The sequence below is a fragment of the Haliotis asinina genome, chromosome 9 (genome assembly GCF_037392515.1).
Source record: "Haliotis asinina isolate JCU_RB_2024 chromosome 9, JCU_Hal_asi_v2, whole genome shotgun sequence".
In the NCBI taxonomy this organism is placed as follows: domain Eukaryota; kingdom Metazoa; phylum Mollusca; class Gastropoda; order Lepetellida; family Haliotidae; genus Haliotis; species Haliotis asinina.
In genome coordinates, this window is record NC_090288.1 from 31685321 (window position 1) to 31711292 (window position 25972).

A 25972-nucleotide genomic window follows, 5' to 3' on the forward strand; every position below is an offset into this window, starting at 1 on the left:
ACACAGGAAAATCTTTGACGAACGAAAGTAACCATTTTACAGACGTTAATTCAATTCTGTCATGTCATGTGTTTTGAAGAAGGTTCTGTTTCGCTCAGAAGCATATAAGCTACCTTTGCAAAGATAAATCTACATTTGAAAATTAGGTTTGTCTCAAAAAGTGAAAATAATATTAAAAATGATGCTTAGCTAAAAATGGATTGAAGCTGCAAGTAGGCCCTCACATCAACTGTGTTACCTATTTCTATCTGTTCATGGTGCTCAAGGAATAACCGGGATTTTTTTAAAAAAAACGAAAACAAAAAAAACCTGTTTCCTGATATGCTTCAGGCTGAAGGATATCAGGATAGTATGTTGGGTAGATAATTCGTCCAAAGCATTGGGCAGTCAACGAAAAGGATGAAGACTGTGCATTGTGGCTTGTTAACTTACTGAGACGCACATTGGTTGAATAGTTGTCTCCCCTATCTGTAGCTAGGATCCAATTATGAAAGTCGACACGTCTTGATACATTATGTTTGGTAGGAAACTTTTAGGTAAATTAGGACCCTTGCCTCCATAGCAGAGTTTGCAGTTTCAACCTAAGTGTTAGGGCCACGCCCTGGTCTTTCTTTCTTTATCAAGGTGATGAAAATAAAACGCAGTTCAAAGCGGCATCAAACTCAACTCACTCACTACATAGTGTGTAACGTCAAGTCGGAGATGATTCCAGGCAAAAGGTTACTTTGAAGTTTAAAAGAACGACTTCAAAGGAAGCATACCGACAACAGCTCGGGGTTGATACTGTGGCATTACATGTCTAGCCAATAGCACAGTCCGCATAATTCAAGAGAAAGCGAAGAGGCATCAAAGAATGATATCGCTAAACCGTAATGCATGTACCTTTATCGATGTTATGTCAGACCCCATTAATCGTAGCAGTTAACATATTGCCTGATTAACATATCTACAATCTTGCTGAATTACGAATCGCAGATGCGCAGAAACAATCTGAAATTTACAAGGCTGGAAATTGTGAAAAGTTGGAACTATGGAGTAATTTTTAAAAATAAATATACAATCATAATAATAACAATAATAAAATCAGCTTGACTTACTACTGTTACACCTACTACTACTACTACTACTACTACTAGCCTACTAGTCCTACTACTACTAGTCCTACTACTGTTACTACTACTACTACTACTACTACTACTCCTATTACTACTACACACCCTTGAAGGGCCGGTTAGAATCGGTCATCAGCAAAGCCATGCTTGATCCGGATCATGGGGTCGGGTTGCTAGGTTCGTTGATATGGTTAACACATGAAATTGTATCCCTACTAATACAACAGCTACTGCAAGTACAACTACTGCTGCTGCTATACGGGAAATTTCAATTCTCAGATCTCTACCCGTAGTGAGTGAGTGGGTGCCAGCGGTAGATGGCGGGGACGCCATAAAGACCTGTTCTAACACCACGTGGTTCGACTTCATTACAGCAGTCGTGGTAGTAATGCTACATAATTGTTGCTGACGCTGCATCAGCAATCAACTATGCGATTGTCGTGCAGGATGCGTTAGTACGAACAGTATATGTACATTTGTCAGAAACATACTTGTGTGTTATCAGCATACAGGAGTAGTACCTCTCTAGCATTCATATGCAGATTGCACTTCGCCTGGTGACTGTAATGCTGAAGAATGTGACAACCCCAATGATCAGTGAAGATACGGGTTTGAGGTAGTCTTCAGCGTCATTGAGTGAGTGAGTTTAGTTTACGCCGCACTCAGCAATATTCCAGCTATAGTCTGGACCAGATAATCCAGTGATCAACAACATGAGCATCGATCTGCGCAACTAGGAAGCGATGACATGAGTCAACCATATCAGAGAGCCTGACCACCAGATCCCGTTAGTTGCGTCTTACGACAAGGATAGTAACCTTTTATGACACGTATGGGTTGCTGAAGACCTATTCTACCCCTGGACCTTCAGGGTCTAGTCTTCAGCAACCCATACTTGTTGTAATAGGAGACTAACGGGATCGGACTCGATTATTAACAGATAGCTGGAATATTGCTGATCGCGGCGTTAAAAAACATAAACAGACAAAGGATGACCCCCAACTGTGTAAAGCAACTAAAACAACCAAGTGTAATTATTGGAATTATTCGCATTCGTGAATTCTCTTTCTGTTTGAAAATACCAGCTAAGGACCTTAATTACCAATGAATGGAGGGAGGTAAAGCATTAGTATCTAGAGCAGTAGATTGTGTTGGGACTAAAGACTACGCTGTTGTCTTCGGTGTAGCAGGTGTCGTGCATATAGCAGTAAGAGAGATGTTTCATTACTTCACAAATGACATGTCAGACTTTGAGCGATCATGCCAGTGTCATTGGCGCCAGAGACGAGCACAAAGGTGTCACATAGGAAGACGGACGCGGTGAATAAACACAAGCTACAAGACTAAGTACCAACGTTAATCCCAGTGTGTGTTGGCGGAAAGGAAAGGCTAACGTTATGGTGGAAGGTTGAGGATCACAATACTCTGGAACGCCGGAACATCAAAGGCCAAACTGGAAGAGATTGTTCTTACGGAAAGTGATTGTTCTTATGGGAAGTGATTGTAGGTAGCCACATTATGGTGTCACAAACAGGAAAAGAAGGCACAGCAGGGACAAAACTATTATTCATGGTGTTCTCGTCAAAATATTCTCTTTAGAATGTTGCAATGAAAACAATCAGTACAGTGAAGTTCATTCTTTAGCGCCATCGTTTAATGAACTCTGTCCAACACTGAAACTACCAGACAACTTCGGAACAGATTCCATTGTACATAATTGAATGTCTCTTGATAGACATACTAAATAAAAATCAGTGGTGACACCCGGTGTTTGTAAAAGGGTAATCATCTCCACTTTGGAACACACATCACTCCGACAATTTCCATAAAACACATGTGCTGGTTTGGTGCTTGGTGGCGCACAGAAATACCTTACACACCCACAGCACATCGCAACAAATACACTGGAATTCTGGTAAGGCTAAAGCTGGAACATTGCTCAAACTAAAGATGAAATATTGCAAAACTAAAGCTGGAACATAGCCAAAATAAGCTGGAATTTTGCTAAAGTTAAAGGTGGAGCATTGCTCAAACTAAAGCTGAAACATTGTTTAAAATAAGTTGGAACATTGCAAAAGCTAAGGTTGGAATGTTGCACAAACTAAAACTGGAACATCACTAAAATACGCTGGAACATTGCTAAAACTGCACCTGGAATATTACTAAAACTAAGCTGGACCAATGGGCTCGATCATTGCTAAAACAACCCTTGAAACTTAAAGGTAGCTTAAAATTGTACTAAAAGAGATCTAAAATATTGACTGAGTATATTTATACTCGTATGAATTCTGCATCGGTTTATCATGTCATATTTCATGTACCTCTCGTACGAATGCTACCATAGCAGTGATTTCTCAACTCTCTCACCACTATACAACACGTAAGTCAGAACACAACACAATGCATGTGTCCCTTGAGTGTTTGTCCAGAGCAAATATGGATAATTGACCACAGTCCGAGGTGAAGCATTATTACAAAGACGCTAAGACAACATGTCAGATTGTCCAGAGGGATTCGCGAGAGGATGTGTCCAGATAAACTATGTATTTGAACAGTGGTTGAGAAATGGCCATCAGTTGTTGATTACGATGTGTGGCTTCATATGTAATTTGATTGCAAGTGTCGATCGATGAGAAGCAGAGAACGACAGGATTCTCCTCCTGAGACATAGCTTGAACACTTCCTTGCATTACCATATAATGCTTCAGTCACCACAGATGAATGCCGACAGACTTCCTCTGACACCACACGGCGCTCTCTATTGTTATGACTACGTGTTCTTTAATCCAGGCAATGCAGAGAGTTCCAACAACATGTCATTGAAAACTCTTGGCGTGACATTGTGTTTGTGACGCACGTTGCTCCATTCGCATTTAGTAATAACAATAACTAAAAGCAAAATTTTCAGATTTGCCCTAACACTCAGTACGCTGGCATTTATCCGAATATATACATGGACGGGTTGCGAGATAATTTCAAATATTTCAAAATGGTTTTGTGCTGTAAGTACTTACGTCAAATCATGTAGCTTGAACTATGAGAAAACACGACACATAGTGTTTCCCTCGTTGCATTGCAAACGTAGATATTGGTTTACGTAAGATATTCCAGACTGTGAGGCAGGGGACAAGACACGTTGGGTGCTGTTACTCAACGGCCGCATGGGCGCCGACCATGCACAGCCCACTCACATGTTGTGAGGATTGTTGCCAGAAGTAAAACATTTTTTTCTACTTCATAATTGTCTGTCTGTCAGTCTCTCACGTACAGTAACCAAAATGCTTCAAAGTGTAATCATACTTCATGTTTAATTTGATTTGGGCCAAAAAACCTTCTTGTTCAACCATGTCGCCTCTAAGCGAGGACGTTATTTGCAGAGGAGATTAAACTCACTCAGAAAGAAAGATTTCGCCATGCCATCTTGAAACACACGAATGTAATTGATTTTACTTTCACATTTATATCGATTATCATGTATTTAAGCTGTCTTTGCAAAATCTAGCAACTTTGACTGGTTTGACGATCAGACAATGTTAATATGATCATCACCATTTTAATCCGTTCTGCAGATTATTGAAAATACGCCTTCAACGTTCATCTTTTAATACCATTATTTAAAAAAAATAGAGAAAACAAAGTAAACATGTACAAATTTCTGTTTGTTACATGTCGTTCAAAGAAAGTCGTACGCGGTGATAAATCATGTGCTCTTAAGCTTCAAGTAAGTTACAAGTTCAGTATTTGACTTATGTCTCAGCTGTTTGAAAACGGAGTCACTTACTTAACAGGGAAAGAAACGCTGGAACAGAGAACTACGTACATTAAAACGAAGATGTCTAACGACAATTACCCCAAGGCAATACGTATTCCTTCATTGTTGTCAGAACATAAATGAAAAAAAATGGTCTTTGAAATATCTCGAGATGATAAAGCAATGGAGAGGCTCCATTAGGCATCTTGTTTCTTTGCCGGACACATGGGCGTCAGTATCCGCTTGAGATTGTTCCGACGGCATCTACAACAATCGCTGTTGTGTTGGTAGCACATCCCGAAAATCAATCAACAGAAAACAAGCATGTCGTGTTGGAAGCTTTGCTTTTCTGTTATGTTAACGTTCCTTCGATTCCTGGAATTCTTTCATCCATTATGACATGTTATTCAACGACCAGCAGCTAATCCGTTGATAACTCTTCCCTTAAGTTGATGTCAAATACAACACGGTGGTTGGACAAGATTGCTCCACAATTGATTGGTTTTGGAACATGTCATATCAGGAAGGCGATATTGACAATTAGCGCGTGTGCAAGTTGTGTGTGGTAACCCTTTAGACCTCCTCATGAGAGAGTCAGAAACAAGCAAACGTATTAGAACACCCGAACATAAATTTAACCCGATCTTAAATCAATAAGCCATTTCACCGCTTGCGAATAAAACCTGTTTCAGGAGTTATCAGTGGGCACCATTTAGACCAGAGGAACCAAGAGCAAAAAAGAAAAACGGAAAAGAAAAACAGAAACCGTTCTGTTTTTGCTCTTTTCATAAACACATAACAGTGAAACAGTCAACAGTACGAGGCATTCCACATGTGTCTCAACTTTGGATTTCATCAGTATCTTGCAGAAGCTAGTTCACCTTCAGTCATTACATTTAATGTGGAATATGGCCAATGATTCCGTCACTCAGTTCCTGTTTCTCCACATATCTCTTATACTGCTTACTCTCGAGTCGTTACCGAGAACACACAACATGGGCAAGCCTAAGACATCTGAAGGTTGAAGGCTGTAATGGACACCAGGAAGACTTCAGGCCTTAAAGTTCTGTATTGATTCAGTACAATGTCTCAATCAAAGTTAATTTCAAACCCCGTCACCAAGATGCTATTTATTGCAGTGTACATATGTACACGGATCACTTTTCCTGTTGTGCAATGCTCCTAATGGCTCCCGCCGTCGTATAGGGTATGTGTTATTGACATTTGTGTATTGATATTGTTTGCATCACCTGCATATCAATAGTGGGGAACTCTGCGATATTCTACTGAAATAGACCTGACATTTTGCTTCCGATGAAATGAGTATTCAGTTAAGTGTAAACTGGTATGATATGGTTTCGCCCTCCTTAACGTACTTTCAGTCTAACCTTTTCTGTTTTGAAAAATATTTTGGAAATGACACATTAGTGCCGTTTGTTCAAACATAAGCTCTCATAGTCGAATGTTGAGTCACTGAAATACTCCTGATATTGTGATGATACGTTTTGTCTGGTTTTAGTTATTCGACAAAACTATAATTAATTACAACGAAATGAGCAAAACAATCCTTACCAAACATCTTCTTTAGTAACATCAAAGAGAAGCTTATGGTATTTTTCCAAAACTTTCTCAATTTTAATCATCTGCCTTAATTGTACGGTGAGCATTGAAGCACATATACCCCATATACTCCACGCATGCTTTAAACAACATAAGAAAGGACACAGTTTCTGATCATAACTGGAGCGCAATAAGTAACTATGGTTGCTGCACCTAACGACGGGAGTTCATGGAAGTACACTATTTATGTGCATGTTGTGAATTAAATACATTTTGTGAATGAAAATGCGCATTCCGTGATGGGCATGCTTAAAATGAGATGCGAAGATGCTGTGGAACATTGTTCCTCTTCTCAAACAAAACTCAACACACCTTTACCTTGTTTATACTGGATTCATCCCATGTTGCAATTAATTGCCCCCATTTTGTACATTCACAAATATTCATTGAACATCATGTTTAGGTAATGGAACAAATCTTCTTGATTGCCTCGAAATCTCACACACATTACCAACCCTCTCCAGGTCTCTTGGTTGCTCGCGAGATCTCGTGTAGGGAATTGTAAATGCCAGTCTGGGGAAGCAACTGACTACGGAATAGAGTGTGATTTGTGGAATAGATAGTAACGGTTGGGGCTTCGCGTATCAATCGAGCCAATTTGTATAAGTGAATTTCCTGCATTTGACATCCCGGAACATAAATTTGATCAATTTAGTATGGGCAGTTGTTGCCGTAGGGCACGCGGGAAACATATACGTGGTTTCATGGGAACACGACTATAGGTGGGATTAGCGGAGACAGCTTTCCATACACAGACCTGACAAGGCCGAAACAGGTGGGATATATCAGCACAAGAGACTGGCCTCAACCGCAGCAATATCAACAACGTAGCATGATAGACGTCAAAACTTACCCACCGCAACGGATGACAGTAATTCCAACTCTCTCCTTACAATCTGAAACACATTGAAAGAAGAGCGGGATTCATCAGAATGTCCTGGGATACGAAAGAACAACTTTCATAAACCTCAAATAAATTGTTTAGCACTGGCTCTATTAGTTATTGCTGGTATAATGAGTATGATGTAAGGGAACAAACATCGGGATACTGAAATTTAAGTAGGGTTAATATGTTATTGATATACGTTTACTATACTACGCACTTTCATTGCCAAGTGCTGCCATTGATCAGGGAGTTGGATAGATTAGGTGGCTCTATCTTCCTGTTTTTAACCTTCCCAAGAATTTAAAAAATATCTCAGAATGTTGTCAATATATGTATATATATTGTACCTAGGTCCGAATCCTATGTCTCGAGGAACAGATTTTCCTTATCGACACTGTTTGTGCATGTACCAGAAGGTCTCAGACCTGTTAATATTCATAATAGCAAGTTGTCGGTACACTGCTTAAAACGCCCCATTTGCTCGCCCTAGGGAAACTGGCAATGGTGAACATGAGAGCACGCTATGTGAACATATGTTAAAACAGCCTATTTCATATTCATTGAAAGTACTTTTCTTGAGGGACTCTTACATCCACTTGGTCAACCATGGAGATATTCAGTAATACGATCATGCGGTACATTTGAACGTGAAAAACGTTTCCATCAATGAATTTAGTTTCACTGATACAAATAAAGTCCTCGCGAAAGATTCCTAGTTTCCGTAGGCAATGTATAATTTAAAAAAAACAACAACAAATATCAAACAATCACGACCAACAACCTAGATATGCACCAAGACCCATCTGGCTAACCCAATCCCCAGCCACAGACACAAGCTAGATAATCTTATTACACTTAACATTTAGCCACTAAGCCAATTGACACAATTGGTGACTTCTCTTACTGTCGAAAACTTCCACGCCGACCTAATCCACGAAAATCATTTAGACAAGTGCCAGGGCTCCAGAGGCTGTATTCATTTCGCCCCCGTGTTCTCAGGACTGCGCACAGCCACTGCATGAGAAGAATATAAATGCAGTTAGCATCGATGTATGATCTCCAGCCGATGGTGAAAACTGCTTGAGGAAGTTTCACCACAATAGTCGAGATGGATAGTTTGAAGGAATGGGGATTCTATCGTTTCACAGGTGAACAGGTTAATTTCTTCATTGGTTGGTAATTGGGATTTCGTGGATGCTTGTTTGCTCGGCAACTGTGCAGTGCAACGTGATTTTGATTACGGCAACTGTTTCTCTGATTACCAGACATGCCAGTAAAGGTGCTGAGGGTCTTGGGGATGATTCCGTGTCTCCCTGACAGTCAAATATCCATGGTTACGCTAAGAATCTGATTCTGATTCATCACAATAAGATTACACGAAACTTGATTATAGTGTGACTTAATTGAGTTATAGGTCTGATCTGTCTTAATACGTGCAGCAATTGGTTGAGGTCAGAGCAGCTATTTAAGCAGTCGGCAATGAGCTAATGAACCATAACAGTCATCGCGCCGTCTCGATATCACGGGCTTTAAGAGACGTGTTGTTATTCATGTTGTTGAGACACATCCATGGGAAATTACATTCACGTGTCCTTACGAATAAACCAGTTTTCATAAGCATGGCAATTTAAGCTCATTCAAAGTTAAAAATAACGCGATGTGACCACAACAACCGCTTGTCACGAGAGTTACTTAAATAAGAACTGTATCATTGTTCACAATACAGGCGTCTTCGTCCCCAAGGAAAGTCAGTTTTCAAAAAGGATCCTTGATACTTTATCCTCAAGATATATCTATTCCTTTTTCTTTCAGAAAGTATTAGAAAGTATTTGTCCACATTGCTAGAGTTAGCATGTACAGTATAACTCAGGACGATATCGGCGAAATGGAATATTAGACATAACGTTGTTGAGCGGCAACTTGAATAACCAGAGACCGGTCACTTACCACTTCCACGATCAGCATCTGTCATCACTGAATTTCAGTGATGTCTTATAAATGTTATGGTAGACAATTTCAGTAAATGTCCAAAGTACTTTATGTTTGCTCAGTTCATGATATTTGTTACAGGCCACTGCTACATTGATACACATGTAAGGACACATGTGTTCCAAAACGTGGTAACGCTGTTTTCGCTGAAAGGGTTACCCACATTCAAAAGTTACTGTTAGCCTGCTTGTATACACGTTAGAATAGATAACAAACACTCCGACTTTTGTTCTCTGACAGACAATAGAATGGAATGAATGGGATGTGAACTGAATCATATTACCTAGGTTGATGTTAGTTTATGTTTCCACTCGTTCGCCATAATCTACATATGAATACTCAGATGCCGACGTGTTGCAACACACTAAGGACACCACAAAATATCTCACACAAAAACAACAGGTTTCCCTTTACACACAAACAGCGTGGAAAAGACCTATTCATCATGACATAATCAAAGATGGAACCAATGCACTAGTGAGTGAGTGCGTTTAGTTTTACCCGGGGTAGAACAGGCCCTTAGGAACCCATGCTTGCCATAAAGGACGTCTGTGCTTGTCGCAAGAGGCCACTAACGGGCTCGGGTGGTCAGGCCCGCTGACATGGTTGACACATGTCATCGGTTCCCAATTGCGCAGATCGATGCTCATGTTGTTGATCACTGAATTGTCTGGTCCAGACTCGATTATTTACAGACCGCCGTCATATAGCTGAAATATTGCTGAGTGTGGCGTAAAAAACTCACTCACTCCCTAAACAACTGTATTACCTCACGTTTTATTCTAAATTAAAGAGAGGACAAATTTCAGTTTTCTGTTTAAAGTTCTGGCTGGTTGCTGTCCCGATGCCGATTCCCACTGAAATAATTACAACATGTGGGGAGTTCGGACGTCTTAGTCGGATGGCACTGCATGGAGCTTACACGTACCGACCCCTGCTTCAGGAAGATCTCGTCAGGCCGTCTGTCCGGTTTAGACCACCTTGGATTGTTGAGGGGATTTCCACCGGTCACAACTGCTCAGGCAAAGTCATCGTCAGTTTTGATGATACAAGCCCTACGTGTCCGTTTCATGTCTATGGGTGTAATAACGTAAGTATCGTCTGTCTCTTGATGTGATATTTTGAGAAACGGATCATGGAGACAGATAATTTCGTGTATGTTGAGTTCATAGCCATCTTGACTAGCTCAGCTGTATTTGGTGTAAAAGAGCCAAAGTACTTGTGGAGATTGGACTGTCAATTTTGTCGCTGCAAATTAATTTCAACCGGTCATACGCTGTAACGGAAAGTTACGGTGAGACTGGAAAGACAGTTCTGTGAACAGCTTTGACTATCAACCTTTAGTGACAGCATGAACAATAATTGCCCATTTATGATTTAATGCATCCACTCAATTCGGATGCATTTGGTTTGTTAAGAACGTTTCGAAGTAGAAAATCCCACTTACTAAGAGGAGAGTGTTGTTTTTCAGCAGCTGGCATTATTGTGGCTGCATCTTACTGATATCTTTCGCCATGGAGCCGTTTTGTGCATTAACCGCTGTGCAGAAGGAAAGTATACTCAGAATGTTCCAATAGTGACTTGACATAAAACAAATGGTAATTTGGTGACACTCATATACAGGTATCATAGGTGTGTTTCCACTTCCACTTTCAAGGCTGTACTATCCTTCGCCAGCTATTCTGTAATGGCATTGACCATATATATTCTAGCGTTAAGAAAATTTGTTTCCTTGCGAGTTGGTTTTCATTTATGGTTCACAGGGATTTTGAGAATCTGACTTTCTGATATGTCTTTCCAAACGTTCTTTACTGTGGAAAGCTGATCAAATGGGATGCTACAGTAACTTATCTCACGAATTTAGAACACTTTGGACATTGTTATCAATTTCCTACCTTCGTACATTGTGCCATTAACTGAATTAATACGCAGTAGTGCCTAGTGTTTAAACTAAAGTAGTTTTCAAATGCGTGTCGGTCCGTTACCTTTCTGTTAGGATAATAATGACTGACGTCCGTATCATCACCACCTTCAGAACAATCTTTGTGCATGTAATTGAGAGCGTAGACTCAATTAACAAATGCACTCAGCATCAATAAACTGGCCAAACACTCAGAAATGATAAACACAGTATGCATAGACCTTCCAACCACATAATTCCTATTTATTGAAACGTATTCTTCTTGAGAACAGCCTTCAAGAACAGCCTTCAAATTATTCAGTGTTGCTATCGGTTGGTAGTCGTGCACATAACAAACTTTTTCCACCGGTGAATATTTACCTAAGTATAGACTACATGTGTAACACGAAAGTCCCCCAAAGTGGTGCTACCGTTTTCTTTCATAAAACCTACTGTATCAATAATCGCACACACACGACAAGTGTGTCAAAATCTTCATCAGATCTAGTTTGAATTATAAACACTATGCCCCAGCTGGCGGTATTGAGGGCCATACAACGGCTGTCTACGGACACAAGCCACGTAATCTTGTTACAAAGTCGCCTAACATTTAGCTACTGAGCCAATTGACACAACAATTGGTAACTGTCTCTATCTGATGAACACTTACACTCGGACCTAATACACCCCACCACGAAAATCATTTTGACAAGTGCCAGTGCTCTAGGAGTAGCATTAACTTTGTCCAGTGTTACTGGGACTGCGCAGAACCTCTGTGTGAGAAGAATGTAAGTGCAGTTACGAAAACTTGCCCTGGGAAGTTTGATGACAGTAGGCGAGATGGATAGGTTGAAGAAATTGGGATTCTTTTATGTCAGAGGTGAAAAGGTTGATTTTATCATTGGTTGGTAACTGGTATTTCTTTGATTCAAGTTTGCTGGACAACTGTGCAATGTCGCGTGTGATTACCGCAATTGATTTCTAGACGACGAGATTCGTCAGCGAAGACTTTGTAGTTTCTGGAGCTCATTCTGTGTCTCTCCGATAGCGAAAAATGAGTTGTTACGCTAAGTTTGGTATTGTTATTCATCAAAATAGGATTTGTGATGTGCTAAACTACATACACCAAACTTGATTTTGGTGTGACTCATAGATGTGATTTGTCGATATAAGTGCTGGAACTACTTGAGGTCAGTGCAGCTATTTAAGCAGCCCACAATCAGCAAACGATCCACAACAGACCTCCAGAATAACACGCCAAAAAGCTGAACATCAAAGACGATCTTGATCTGATTCAGACTTAAAAAGTGTATGTAACTGTAAAAGACAACCTTGATATTTATGATAATAATTTCTTGATTAAGCTTTTGAATTAACTTTAATATTTTACTCGTCGCAGGTGACACAAGTTAAATCATATCCGAAGCGAGGCTGGTCACTGTCCAGTATAACGTGATACAGAAATCTGATCAAGAAAACAAGAAAAATATTTGACATAAAATGGGTGAGCTGGCCTTTTGGCGAACACCTAGTGTCATCACTGAGTATATCACAGATCCATTCATCGCTGTTTTGCCCTGAACACACGCTGTCTTTTTTCAGATACTCGAACCTAATTATTTTCTTGCTTTGACGAATTGTATTAAATGGGATCACAACAAATACAGTAAAGCTTTCACTTCAGTGCTGTGGACTATGTGTTGGGGAGATTGGCTGGAGGTTACATTACACTGACAAATATATTCTTAAAACTGCCTGGACAATGTATCTCAGACATGTGCTTTGACAGTTGATGAAGGATTACATAGCAAAATATGCAACACTGCTGTATAAACCCATATAACCATTTATATTCATAGTAATGAGCATAATAATCACAAGTTTTGTTTGTATGAACGTTTGGACCGATCTGGAGCACTTCACACTCATTTCAGATATGCAAAAAGCAAATATCACATGCAATACGTGAACCGGTCCTTACACAAATACCAAGGTTCAGTAAACAGTTCATGGAGTTCGCTAATTTGAAAAAATTCATTGATTAATTTCATTATTGACAAGCAAATATATGGCCTCCTCAAACGACAACTGCTCAAGGAAGTCAAGCTATTGGTATGTAGAATGCTAGCGTTACATTAGGTGCTGTTGCAAAAGACGGCTTTGGTTGTCATGCCCATTCCACATTGTCGTTTGTCTAAAGGAGCGATCTGTACACAGCTGAACTACCAGACGTCCGTCACATGCCCGGATTATGAAACATCAAGAGTAGTAAGGTATGCCAGGCTCGACGTCACTGGACGTTGACGTCATGGTGAAGGCTTCATCGGTTGGAGGACTGAAGTCAGTTTCTTTCATTCATGACCTATGGACGAGATCGTGTTTGGCAACGTGGGACACTGCATATCCACATACCTTGAAGCAAGTACCTCTTGGCAGGTGTTCGTGGCCTTCCTCTCACTCTGATGATTATTCCAGTTTTCATTTAGATCCGAACTAGATCGTTTCAGACAGATCCGTAATAATACGATTGTATTACGTAACGCAATTTAGCAAAATGATTATTGGATGTGGCATTATATTTAATTTATATCTCCCACTCATGATAAGCCAAACACGTTTCTTTTCCACAAGACTACGTATTTATGATCTTGCTAATGACGTGACCAAATGGAACCCCCATTGTCCGATTGTTGAAGACATTGACACACAATGTCCATGTCAATTACTCATGACAGTGTGTATCATTGTAGTGATCGATTACGTTCGTCTAAAGGTATGGACCAATTCCTCACAGTGTACATTTCTTCAGAGACAAAGACAGAAATTGAAGGCTGCACATTTCCTCTTTGCCAGTTATCAAGAAAAATGAATAATGCATCATGAATTCTTACTTTTTGTCTTTGTCCCCCTAACAACCGTACTAACTCATATTCTTATAAATCAAATTTGGATTAATTCAAGTATTCAGTCTTGTCATGCTGGACATAAAGCTCAGATTGGTCCTATGTTTGTTCTAGTTTTCATTCACTGAGACAGATCCGAGTTAGATCGCAACCAACGTAAATAACAAGATGATTACTGGCTGTGACATTATATCTGTAACTAGTGAAAAGCCAGACAAGTTCCCTGTCCACAAGAAAGTTCAAATATGGTTTTGCTAATGACGTGACCAGATGGAACCCCAGTGCCCGACCGTTGAAGACATTGCCCATGTCAATTACACATCACAGTGTGCATCATTATAACGATTGATTACAGTCGTATAAAGACAGGGAACACTACCTCACAGTGTACATTTCTTCAGAGACAAAGACAGAAATTGAAGGATGTACGTGTCAGCTTTGTCAGTAATCAACAAAAATGAACAATACGTCATTGGGGTTCTTTTCCATTCTTCTTTCATTGCCCTTCTTAACAATCGTATTATCTTATGTTCTTATAAATCACAGAGAGGCTTCATTTCAAGTTTTCGGTCTCAGTCTTACAGAAGATAGAGCTCAGATTGGCTGGTTATTGGACACCTGCTGAAATAATTGCAACATATGAGGCGTTCGGACGTCTTAGTAGGATGACACTGCATGGAGCTTCACGTACTGACCGCTACTTCTGGTAGATCTCATTAGGCCGTCTGTCCGGTTTAGACCACCTGGATTGTGGCGTGGACTTGTACAAGTTATACAGTTTCAGCGAAGTATTCGTCAGTTTTGATGATACGTGTCCGTTTCATGTCTATGGGAGTAATAAGTGTCGTCTGTCTCTTGGCGTGTTATTTTGAGAGAAGGATCATGGAAACAGACAATTTCGTGTACGTTGCATCCTTGATTAGCTTAGATGGATAACTAGAAAATGAACAAAAGAACACATGACATTTTAGCGTCTAGTTTGCTGCTGCAAATTTGATTTGACATGTACGCCTCAAGTGTAAGTCGCGGCAAGAAAGGAAATAAAGTTTTCACTATGACCTGTTATATCGGTTTGACTTTCATATGAGAACGTTATTTTACATAATCTCAAACACCAGAATACAGTAAGGAAACGAGTACAATGGTATAGAATCCATTTAATGTTGTTTATCAGATCTTTGTCAATTGTATCATGTATACCCAGTCTTGACTATCATCAGAAACAGATTTCAGATGGAAGGACACACAGGTACGAACATCCTATGTTGTCTGGAAAACGTGTTACTTTTGCTCTGTAAACAACCATGCTTGACGTTGACTGAGAAAGAATGACGAGACGGGTACTAGTATTCAATGACTATGGATATGATCCTTGCTTACAACCCACATGGGAAAGGACAAATGGGGTACTTGTATTTTTCCTGTAAGTCCGCAGGGCGGTTGTACCTTTTGTTGAACGTCAGGTCATTCATTTTCTCACACCCAAACTTTCTTGTACAGGAGCATAAGAAACAAAGTTACTGAATCAACTCTGTCTTGATTATTTATGAGTACATAACAGTAAACTGTTGGAAAAAACAGTTGTAGAATAAAAAACGACAAACTCATTTTTATATGGGTAATAACAACAATAACCAACTCGTTACGGGAGGTGACAGATTACCTTTCCCAAGTTACATTAATTACGTAATTCTCCAGCCTTGACGAGAGAATTATATAATATAATGAGGTATCATCTGTCAACATGCGCAGACCCCCACACCACCATGTGTGTTTTGGGCCATAAGTTTAAAGCGACTGTTCCCAGACCTTTTTTGATAACTTTTGGATCCAGTTCAATCATGAAGGTTATAAAGTATTCTGCCATGAAGAATATGTGTTGACCAGGAGAACATTGTCACCTCGAACAGCGGTTCTGACAAAGTTACTTTAAGTTCTTGCTCGTGTGGTTTCGTATGTGTGTTTAGTTCAACTGCAAGTTTAAGAGAGTTGAGATTGCAGTGAACTTTCTGTCATCTGTATGTTATCTTATCATCAGTTACTACACTTTGTTAATGTTGAATTGTTTTGTTCATTTGCAACGTTCGCCGATAATAACAGGGCTTGTTCCAGACTATTGTCAATGTTTCATTAGAAGTGTCACTGGGATAGAACATGCGGCTGTAATACTCAGATGCAGGAGCTTCTCTTTGCTCACGACTTCATCACGACCACGTGTTAATAACAACTATGAGTGAGTGAGTTTAGTTTTACGCCGCATTTAGCCTTTTTGAAGCAATATCACGTAGGGAGATACCAGCAAGGGGCTCAACACATTAGAATCGTGTTGGGAATTGAACCCTGGCCAGTGGCGTTTCGAGCGAACGCTTTAACCATTAGACCTCCAAATAGCTATCAGATAGTGACTATACCAAGTGTTCCCTAGGCTGTGTGCATACCCTGGCCCCTCAGTGGCTTAAGTCAAATGTTTCTTGTGATGTCCTGGGTATCTGTATATCTTACAACGTAATTGATGATGTCGATGTTCCCAACTAAAGTATATGTTAACAATGTAAAAACATAGCTTCCCAAGACGTTACAATGAAACCATCGCCTTTCATAAAGATCCTTTTGACATCTACACAACCACAGCATGTCTAAGTGTCAATGAATGTGTTAATTTCAAACGGGAAATGCCTTTCTGCTGTTCTGCAGCACTGTTCGGCAGTATAAAATCCATGATTGTCCAGTACAGTCTTTATGAACAAAAACAGCAGACACTGGTTCAACAATGTATCTGAGAACTCCATTTTCGTCACTTTTGTCAAGATTGACAGCACTTAATAACAGACAGGAATCAAAACTCGAGTAGCGTTGTGCAAACGCTCAGTTCTCTTAAATAAACACAATTCAGACAAATCAGTGATTTGTGTTGTTGACATGAAGATTTCGCTACTGTCTCAGCTGGGTCGTCCACTCTGATATACGACCAAACGTGTCAACAAGCCTACTTTCAATGTAAGTAGTTCACTGTTTTTGTAACGGACGCCATTTTATTGTCTGGAAATGTTACTGGGTTGTATTGGCATTTGTGATGAAACTAGCATATGTTCATGAGTTATGAACCGAAATATCAAGAGCACAGCGTGAAATGTTCGTGACATTTTTTCATATACTGACAACAAGCGTTCATGTTTACACGTAACACTGTATGACATATTAACGGAAGCAATCAAGCAATACATGGGGGGCTGGAGAAACCAAAGCAACCACGTACTCTAAAGGCATCATAACTGAATTCCCGTTCTGAACAGGAGATAAGTGTGTAATTATTTAATGTAGAGAAAAGAGAATAAATCATTTCCATATCAGTATATCTCTCTCTAAAGCAGAATACGACTGCCGTGCTCGTGACAATTGCCACAACATATGCAAAGGTAAGTGAGCGGACACGAATATAATCGCATTATATGCATTAAAGTTAAAGTTGTCCTCCACATATCGTGAGTAAACATAATTTTGAAAATCCTAACTCCTAACGTTTTTTTTTAGAAATAGGCAGGAGACAGAAATGTGCGTCACACATTTGGGGAATCACATCGGGTCTTCGGCGTGTCGAAAGAACACTTTAACCACTAGGCTGCGCCACCACCTCGAATAAGTACTAGTAAGTAAGCTCGATTTTTTCGAAGCTTTCACTAACATCTGCTATCTACACGTAAATAAATTACAGACTGTACAAGCCAGACAGTCCCGTTTATCCAATTTGGATTGGCGTAAATCGGAAAATTTCAAGAATGTATCAAACAAGACGTGACACCAGGTGAAAAAAGCCTCTAAAACGCTTCCCCCGTTTGACAGTATTATTATTAAACTTAATATGTACACCCCAAGTGCCCTTGTCAGCATCGTAACGTCCGTTGTTACGATAATAAACACTTCCAACACATTGTCTGAAATAGCTTAGAAATCTAATCGTTTACATCTGAGAAATATGAATGCGAAAAATGAACTTTCATCAGAATAAAATGATGATAACATTCCTTTTCAAATCATCTTATATTCGGCCAAAAAATGCAACGATTTCATAAACACTCCGGGAAAAATCCGAGCGATTTGATGCATAGAGACCATAAACTTTCTTCTATCAGCTTCTTGACTAAATGGGCTGTTAACCGTTTATAAAACGAATATTAATTCACTGATAACCTTTGAGTGTTGGGTTTTCATTACTCGGAAGAGACTTAAGAACCCAGACCCAGTTTAAAAGCTTCCTCGTAAAATTTATTGGTGACATCGTGGGAGAGATCTTGGACAAATTACGACGAGGTCAAAGTGACCTTTATTATGAGGTTCCACATGCACCAAAACGTTACAAAGAAGTAAGACAGCAAAGAAGTAAAGGAACCAACTGCTTTAGTCATCTGTCACTTTTGATGCTTGATGCGTAAAGTCCTAGGTTCCAATCTTGGTCGCTTCATAGGAAAAGACTTTAAAGTGTGGTACTGATTGTTACCTTGCCTGATGCTCTGCATTAAGGAAAACAATACAAATATACCACCGGGCAAAAGTAAATTATCGCCGACTTCACTTGACCAACAAATTGAAACAACGACGTTTGTGAGATTTATGATAATTATTTTGGCAACAGAAATGGTTTTCCAATAAACTGATTGAACATACATTGTAATGCAGGTCTTGCGTTTGTTGCAATTCATTAAGAAAGAGTCAAGGAGTCAAATCTAAAAATTCCACAAATTAGAGTTCACAATGTGTCAACTCTCCGCATCCAAACACCTGAACACACGTCTCTTTCTTGGCATCTTCAGTCGGCGGATGGCGTCATCAAGAATTCTGTTCCAGAAGTCCAAGAGGGTCTGTTCAAGTTCCCGTTAGCTTGATGGAGGTAGTATACGCTGTCACAGCTGACGAGTAATTGTGTGGGTAATCTTGCACAATTCTCGCCATATGAGGCCTTGGCTTGTCATGCTAAAGGCTACTGATGTCGAATAGATACCATAAAAGGGCTTCATCCATGTATCACTGGGTATTTCGATGTCTTCGAGCTACAACCGCTCTTGTTGCCGCCCCGTACCATGACGCCGCCTTCATTGGAAGGATGAACTTCTTGAGCACAGATTTGCACAGTCTTTCTCTTCAATGACGAAAGCTCAGAACTCGTTTCTGAAGCGACTTTAATTTGAAAAGAGCACTCTCTCCCCGTCACGTCGTTGCCACCGACATACAGTTCGTGCCCATTGCAGTCTGCGTCGGTGGTGCAGACGGGTCAAGGCCATTCCACGGAAGGGGCGGTTGGATCATAAAGCGGCCATGCCATATCTTCGAAGGACTGTGGTCTGCTGGTGGCGTGTCTCAGTGGTGTCACCGTCATGAGTCTGTTCCCGCGATATATCTACCGGATGTAGCGGCCTTTGGTCGGTGTTGTGACGCTAGGTCTTCGCGCTTTCTTGGTTCTGGTTTGTTTGCTAGTAGTGGTTTGCTAATTTGCTGACGGTGGCGTGGCTGAAGATGAAGTGCAGCATGTCTCGTTGGGCGAGCGTCTTGGAATATTCATGCTGGATTTTCAGTCACTGCGTGTTTCCTTTGCATCATCTGTATTTATGCCTCATTCAAAGACGTACATTTGGAACAATGTCCCACAATTACCTTTTCCAACTTTTGAAAAATGCACAGTTCGTAAGATATGTCCGACAGCTGGCTTGCTATCGTCCGTGTTTTGTTCTGGCGAATGTTTTCTGCTTGGGCTCTTCAAAACCTGTTCCAAAAGTTCACTTTTAAAGTGATAATTTTCTTTTGTCCGGTAGTGTACTATGTCTGCTTGTGGTATCCTTCTTTACTCCACTCGAGTACCTACATTCCAACGCACGCATTCACGTTCTCACAAACTCATATTCACACACACCAAACACATTATGACGTATGTACGTACGTACACACACGTCATGTAAACATAACGTTACACCAAAAACTTGAGCACAAAGATATTATGCGAGACATTTCTTCCCGACCCATCAACACGCCGCTCCCACAGCCATCACACCCCATCTATCCTCGTTCATCATGAGGAGTGGGCTTGGCAATGACCGGCCACCACACTTTGTGCACTAATTGTGCATATCTTTGTAAGTAAACAAACATGTTCGTTCTTCCGATCGGTTCACTCATTTAACACAATGTACACAGTTTTCGTTCATTGACGCTTGATGCAATCGATTGAATGGATAACAAACTTAACGTTTCTAGTGTGTTTATACAAGGGTAATTGCTAAGTTGTACATAGCAGTCAATCGTGAAATCTACAGAGTGTAAACAATCTTGAGATGACAGACATTTCTTATCACCGATCGATAGCGACAACATGGCACACGTACATCGCCATAGCACGTTTAGAATCTGCAATTATTCGGATTTATAAACTCCCAACTTGGCACGGGTTTCGCTACTAGCATGTGCTTGAAACTCGATAAACTGTAATAAAATGAACCCATTTCGTGCATTTGCAGCACGTCCCTACATACGTCGAGCGTCCTGATCCGTATCTAACAAGTAGACAGAGGAAACGAAACAGGTAGGCAGGCGAGTCTATTCTAAAGCGCATTCTAATTACACACTCAATTCGAAGTTTTGTAACGATGCCAGTTTTATTTACGTGATATAAGGTGGAACATCGTCTCCATATTGCTGTGCCGATAAGGCGTGAGGGCGGAGGATAAGGGTTAGCTGTCACAAGTGTGGACAAATGTATTGTTACATTGTTACAGCCAAGGGCATTGCCATGGATATTCATTACGGATAGAGTAAACTCCATGACGAACATCACATTTATGTTTATTTGATGCCAAGGTAACAACAAGTAGCATATCCTAACGGCGTTGGAGTACAGCGGCCACGGCTCGAACCACCTTCCGTTCCCTTGACAGGCGCACAGTCCACTACACAGGCGGCTGGCGTGGACGAAACGTGTTACAGCGTGCCGCAGAGACGACAGTGCAGGCCTAATTATGTGAATAGTTATTGTTCGAATTGCCGATAATTTCACACACCCACCTACCCAAGTAATCATGGGAGGTTAACACCATGTAGCATCATTAAACACATATTCATATAACGGGACAATGAGTTCCAGCCACCGGCCTTGCTCTCTCCGGACAGGCGGTCCAGCCATAACGAAGTTACCGGACTATGTACGTACATGAATCAACTTGCGCGGGGATATTGTGTCAGTAGAACAAACTATGAACCATTGTTTTCGTAACTGTCGACTGAGAAGGGGATCAGGTTGTCTGGCACTGTCGCACAGTCAGGTAAGCCGCCCATGGTGCTCATACTATCAGCCATAGGATTGTTTAGTCACAACTGATATGGCTGAAACATTACTACAGTGTTATTGTAACCTCAAGTCCACCAGACGAAGGTGATTAAAGAACTTGTGTGTTACGCCAAATTTACCAATATCCCAGCAACATCACGGCAGTGGATAGCAGAAATGGGCTTCACACGTTGTACCCATGTGGAGAGTCAAACCAGGTACACCTTGTCCACCAGGCTACACCACCTGTCATTGAAGTCAGTTCATTAAACTTGTGACACTGGAGATCTCACGGTGAATTTCATTTAAAGTGGCATAACGCTCATTAATATTCTGTTCTAAAAGCATTTATAAGTCAATAATTTAATACCATTTCTAGGGAGACACAACATATTATTGATACAACGGCTGGGCTCGGTAATTTCGCTTGAGTCTGCTACAGGCTGAGAGTGAAGCACACGCTACTCGAAACAGACAAATTTTATGCGTGTATCACTGTTGTGTCTCGTGCCTCAAGCTTGAAGTCTTGTTCGCAATTTATATACATTTTGATAACGAATGTTAAAGGTCATATTTTCCCTCATAAAAATCTCATTCCTTCGGCAATTCATGTCAACAGAAGGCTTTCCTGCCTTTATAGACTATTAATATGAGAATCATTCTGTGTCCGAACCTTTTTAATTCTCTAGACGGTCAGTTATTTTCTAATGAATGACATTACTGCACTATATGAATGTTTGATATGATACTAACGCTCAAATCAAACACTGATAACCCCTATAGGTGTGTCAAACATTCTGGCAAGGGGCTAGTCATACCAATGGGTTTAATGTGTCTGCAATAGACAAGATCACTCAGTTGTAAATATCAACTGGAATGGAGACGTATCTGTATCTACGGCTGGCGGTAAGGGTGTAAATTTCAGCTTGGGGATAATTATTGCCGACAACGACATGTGGTATCACGGTAACAGGCCAGTCCTTCCTGGACTTGTGGTAACTATTCGCGATGTCTCTGTGTTTGTGTGTTGTTTGAACTCAAGTGTATTCCATGTAAATTGTTTCCTATAAACCGGTGACTGATCGGCTCTCGCCGTTGGGGTACGATGGCGCCGACCTGCATTGCCTCGTGGCTTGCGGGGGAGTTTTACTGGTGTGGAATCTCAGCTGATTGTCCCTTGATTGTTATCTTGAATCAACAGTCAATGAAATTCTGAAATCTTACCAAGAACGAAAATCTCATGTTTTAGAGCATGTCCGTGTTTATTCGTTTATTCTAAATCACGACTATCGATCTGTTCAACTGAAATGACTAACATGCATGAAACAAGAGACACTGTCCAGAACACAGCGCCAACTGAACATTTACATCACAGAATTTTATTCAACTAACAGTTGTCTAATAAACGATCATCCATTCAAATCGATGTTATTTGTTCGTATTACAAGGGGGTATGCACATTGAATGAAACACTGTGAACACCTGGGGTTAGTCTAAGTTAACGCGCATCACGTACCGCATGTGCATTGTTCTACTGTTCCAACCACTGCGCTTACCCCCTTGTAATACAAACCAATAACAGCAATTTGTTATGGAACTTTTATCCTTAGCTGAATAAAATTCTGAAATTTAAATGTTCAATTGGCATGTTAAATTTACAAGGATTCGCAATCTTAATTTCATTTTAGTTAATTTACATTTTTGTTTGAAGTGAAATTTGAACGTTTTCACTGCAAACAGACTATATCTGTCTTTTTGTTTGTCTGTCTGTCTGTCTGTCTGTCTGTCTGCAGGACGTCATGTTGTCTTGTTACCTAGTTCGAGATTTCTGTAATACGAGAAAGACAAGAGGTGACACAATGTTGAGCAAAATGTCAAACAGACTATGTCGTGATTACAACGCCATGTCGAACCCCAGATGTATTTATGGTATGTAATAAAGGGTGTGAAGAGGTAACGCGTGTGTTTCAAGTAATATCGATCTGTGCGCCAACAAATATTATTTATCGTGACAATAACACTCAGAAGAATCGATGGCAAATTGTGGTATTTCACAGATGTGAGTGCGGCGTTAATCAACAAAGAAACGAAACATTTTTGTTTTCAAAATCATATATTTAAAGTTGAGGAAGAAAATGTTTTCTTTGCATAGGCACTGTTGAATCGAAAAATGCCTACACGTAACCACTGAGTGAAAGAGTATTATACATAATATTGATTATACATTTATACTTTTGTTTATTGTTTATAAATCAGATGAAATGTTTTATGTGCATATGGTGTGACGTAAATAAACAGTCTGTCTGTCTGTTGTAAATGGCAGTTACTGAGCCACAAACGCTGTTTCGACCGGCCTACTTCATCCAAGTGAAGGTCTGTTGATGTAGTTCTTTATCTGCACATTTTGCAGCCGATGCAGTGGTCGTTCAGAGACCACCGCGCTGAACGCCAAGCCTGTGCCGAGTTGGAATGGCGCGCCGCTCGGTTGACACTCGTGTCTGTACCGTCCAGCAGAACAGTAGTAGTAGCAGCAGCAGCAGTAGTAGTAGTAGTAGTAGTGATGGTGGTGGTAGTAGTAGTAGTAGTAGTAGTAGATGTAGCAGAGGGAACAGTAGCAGCGGTAGTAGCAGCGATAGTAGAAGTAGTAGTAGTAGAAGTTGCAGTAGTTTTACTAGAAGTAAGAGAAGTAGTAGTAGTAGTAGTTGCGCCGGAACAGTAGTAGTAGAAGTAATAGCAATATAAGCAGTAGTAGTAGTAGTAGCAGTAGTAGGAGCAGCAGTAGTAGGACAAGTAGCAGTAGTAGTAATAGTAGTAGCAGTAGTACTAGCGGTAGTAGTAGCAGTAGTAGTAGATGCTGCAGCAGGAGGAGGAGAGGAGAAACAGCAGCAGCAGCAAGAGCAACAGCAGCAGCAGCAGTAGTAGTAGCAGTGTTGCACTCGGATACATTTTACATCGAGTGTTTACATTTTACATCCTGTTTACATAACCGGAACGCTAATTTATCATCCCCAGCACACAGTTAACTTATACAACTATCACTTTGACTTCGGATAATTACAATGTCACTTGTGAAATTAGCAAGACTATCTATGCAGTAAGGACAATCCAGACAATGACAATATACAAGAACAATTATACTTAACTATGTGTGCATCGCGGTGGAACGTTACAATGTAAAACTGGCTCCTTCACGCTCATGCGGAAGCAACTGATGAATGGTAGAATTCCGGGGAATATTCTCCTGAGACGAAATCTGAATCGATGCATTTCACTGTCATCTGTGATCAATTCCCGATCAAATGTCTGACAAGCTATTGGGCACGTTAATAACTTCTTTTGTCTGTAGATCTCTCCAGCTCGTAGGGTTATTGTGGTCAAATGAGCTTGAAAATGAAATCGATTTCATGTATGTACCCGCTGGTCTGTAAGGTGTTGCATTATATTCATGTGGTTTGAAATCGACACGGAAATGTACATCTGAAGTGGGGTGTCAATAGCAACCACGTGGTCCTGTAGAAAAGGGACATACCTCGGTCTCTTCAAGTGAAATTGAAGGCACTTTTGTGTAAATAAATAAAACGCGTGTAATTGATAGTGTAAAACGGTCCACAATGCCACTGGGGGCATTTGAGAGCGGTAAATGCATAAAACTTGTCATATCAAGTCAAGTTAGGGGCATGTTCAGTCGCTTCAGTGATGTTTGCAAATGTGTCGCTACACCTCCTTTGTCGGTCCTACACTGACATGTCTGTTTCATGTAAATGGCATAGAATTTAGGATGATATGTGCAACGCTGACAAAGGCGTGTCTTTAATTAATAAGAATGCAATAACATCACACAAAATGCGGGCTTCTTTACCGTTTGTTACATTCAAAGCAATAGGACATATACTTAGCACTGTATTATGAAGTCACACGATGACAGAACAACATCAGATGTCAATTTTAAAACCAAACTTTATACTTACTTAATATGCATTTCAAGTCATATTTACGAATAAAATAAAGATACGGTATTGAGTTAATTCTCACCTGTGACAAGAAAAGGATTCAGAACGAATTATCGGTGAACTGCAAAACACTGCTTAATCCTCCGCTTATCCGCATAGTAATAATCTGCAGCTGATGATTTCCCTGTACGTAACAGTCCAACCCTGGTCAGATTCAACACAGACCTCCCAGGCCGTATCCACGGCTCACAAGCAATGAAGGATAAGCAACCATGGTCTACCTCAAAGACATGAATGGATCTCTCCAACTACTGCAGAACCAAAGTGACATAGGACTGTGTCAGAGCTGGGTCCTCCCCTCGTCCATGTCATTGAAAGTGACTTAAGATCGGAATGGCCTTAATCCTCGCCTTTACTGTCAAGTGATCTGTTTGTCTGCAAGGGCAGGGCATTATCTAAGGTATAGATTATGTTAAGTTATCGATCCACTCTCGTTAAGAGAGAAACTCGTTGTAAATATCCTTTCAAGGAAGAGCTATAAATATGCTATGA

The 25972-nt window shown here is 40.4% G+C and overlaps 1 protein-coding gene across 2 annotated transcripts in view; it reads right to left on the bottom strand.

The window, feature by feature from the left end:
• Nucleotides 1-25565, bottom strand: part of LOC137295684 (atrial natriuretic peptide receptor 1-like) — a 415887-nt gene extending 390322 nt beyond the window's left edge. Inside the window, exons 1-2 of one of the 2 annotated variants that reach the window (XM_067827161.1) lie at nt 25503-25565; nt 7341-7379 (exon numbers count right to left, since the gene is read on the bottom strand). The gene's annotated coding sequence lies outside the window, so the exon portion shown is untranslated. Of the gene's footprint in view, nt 1-7336; nt 7380-25502 lie in introns of both variants that reach the window. The other variant, XM_067827162.1, reaches the window with a different exon arrangement.
• Between the last annotated feature and the right edge of the window lie 407 nt (nt 25566-25972).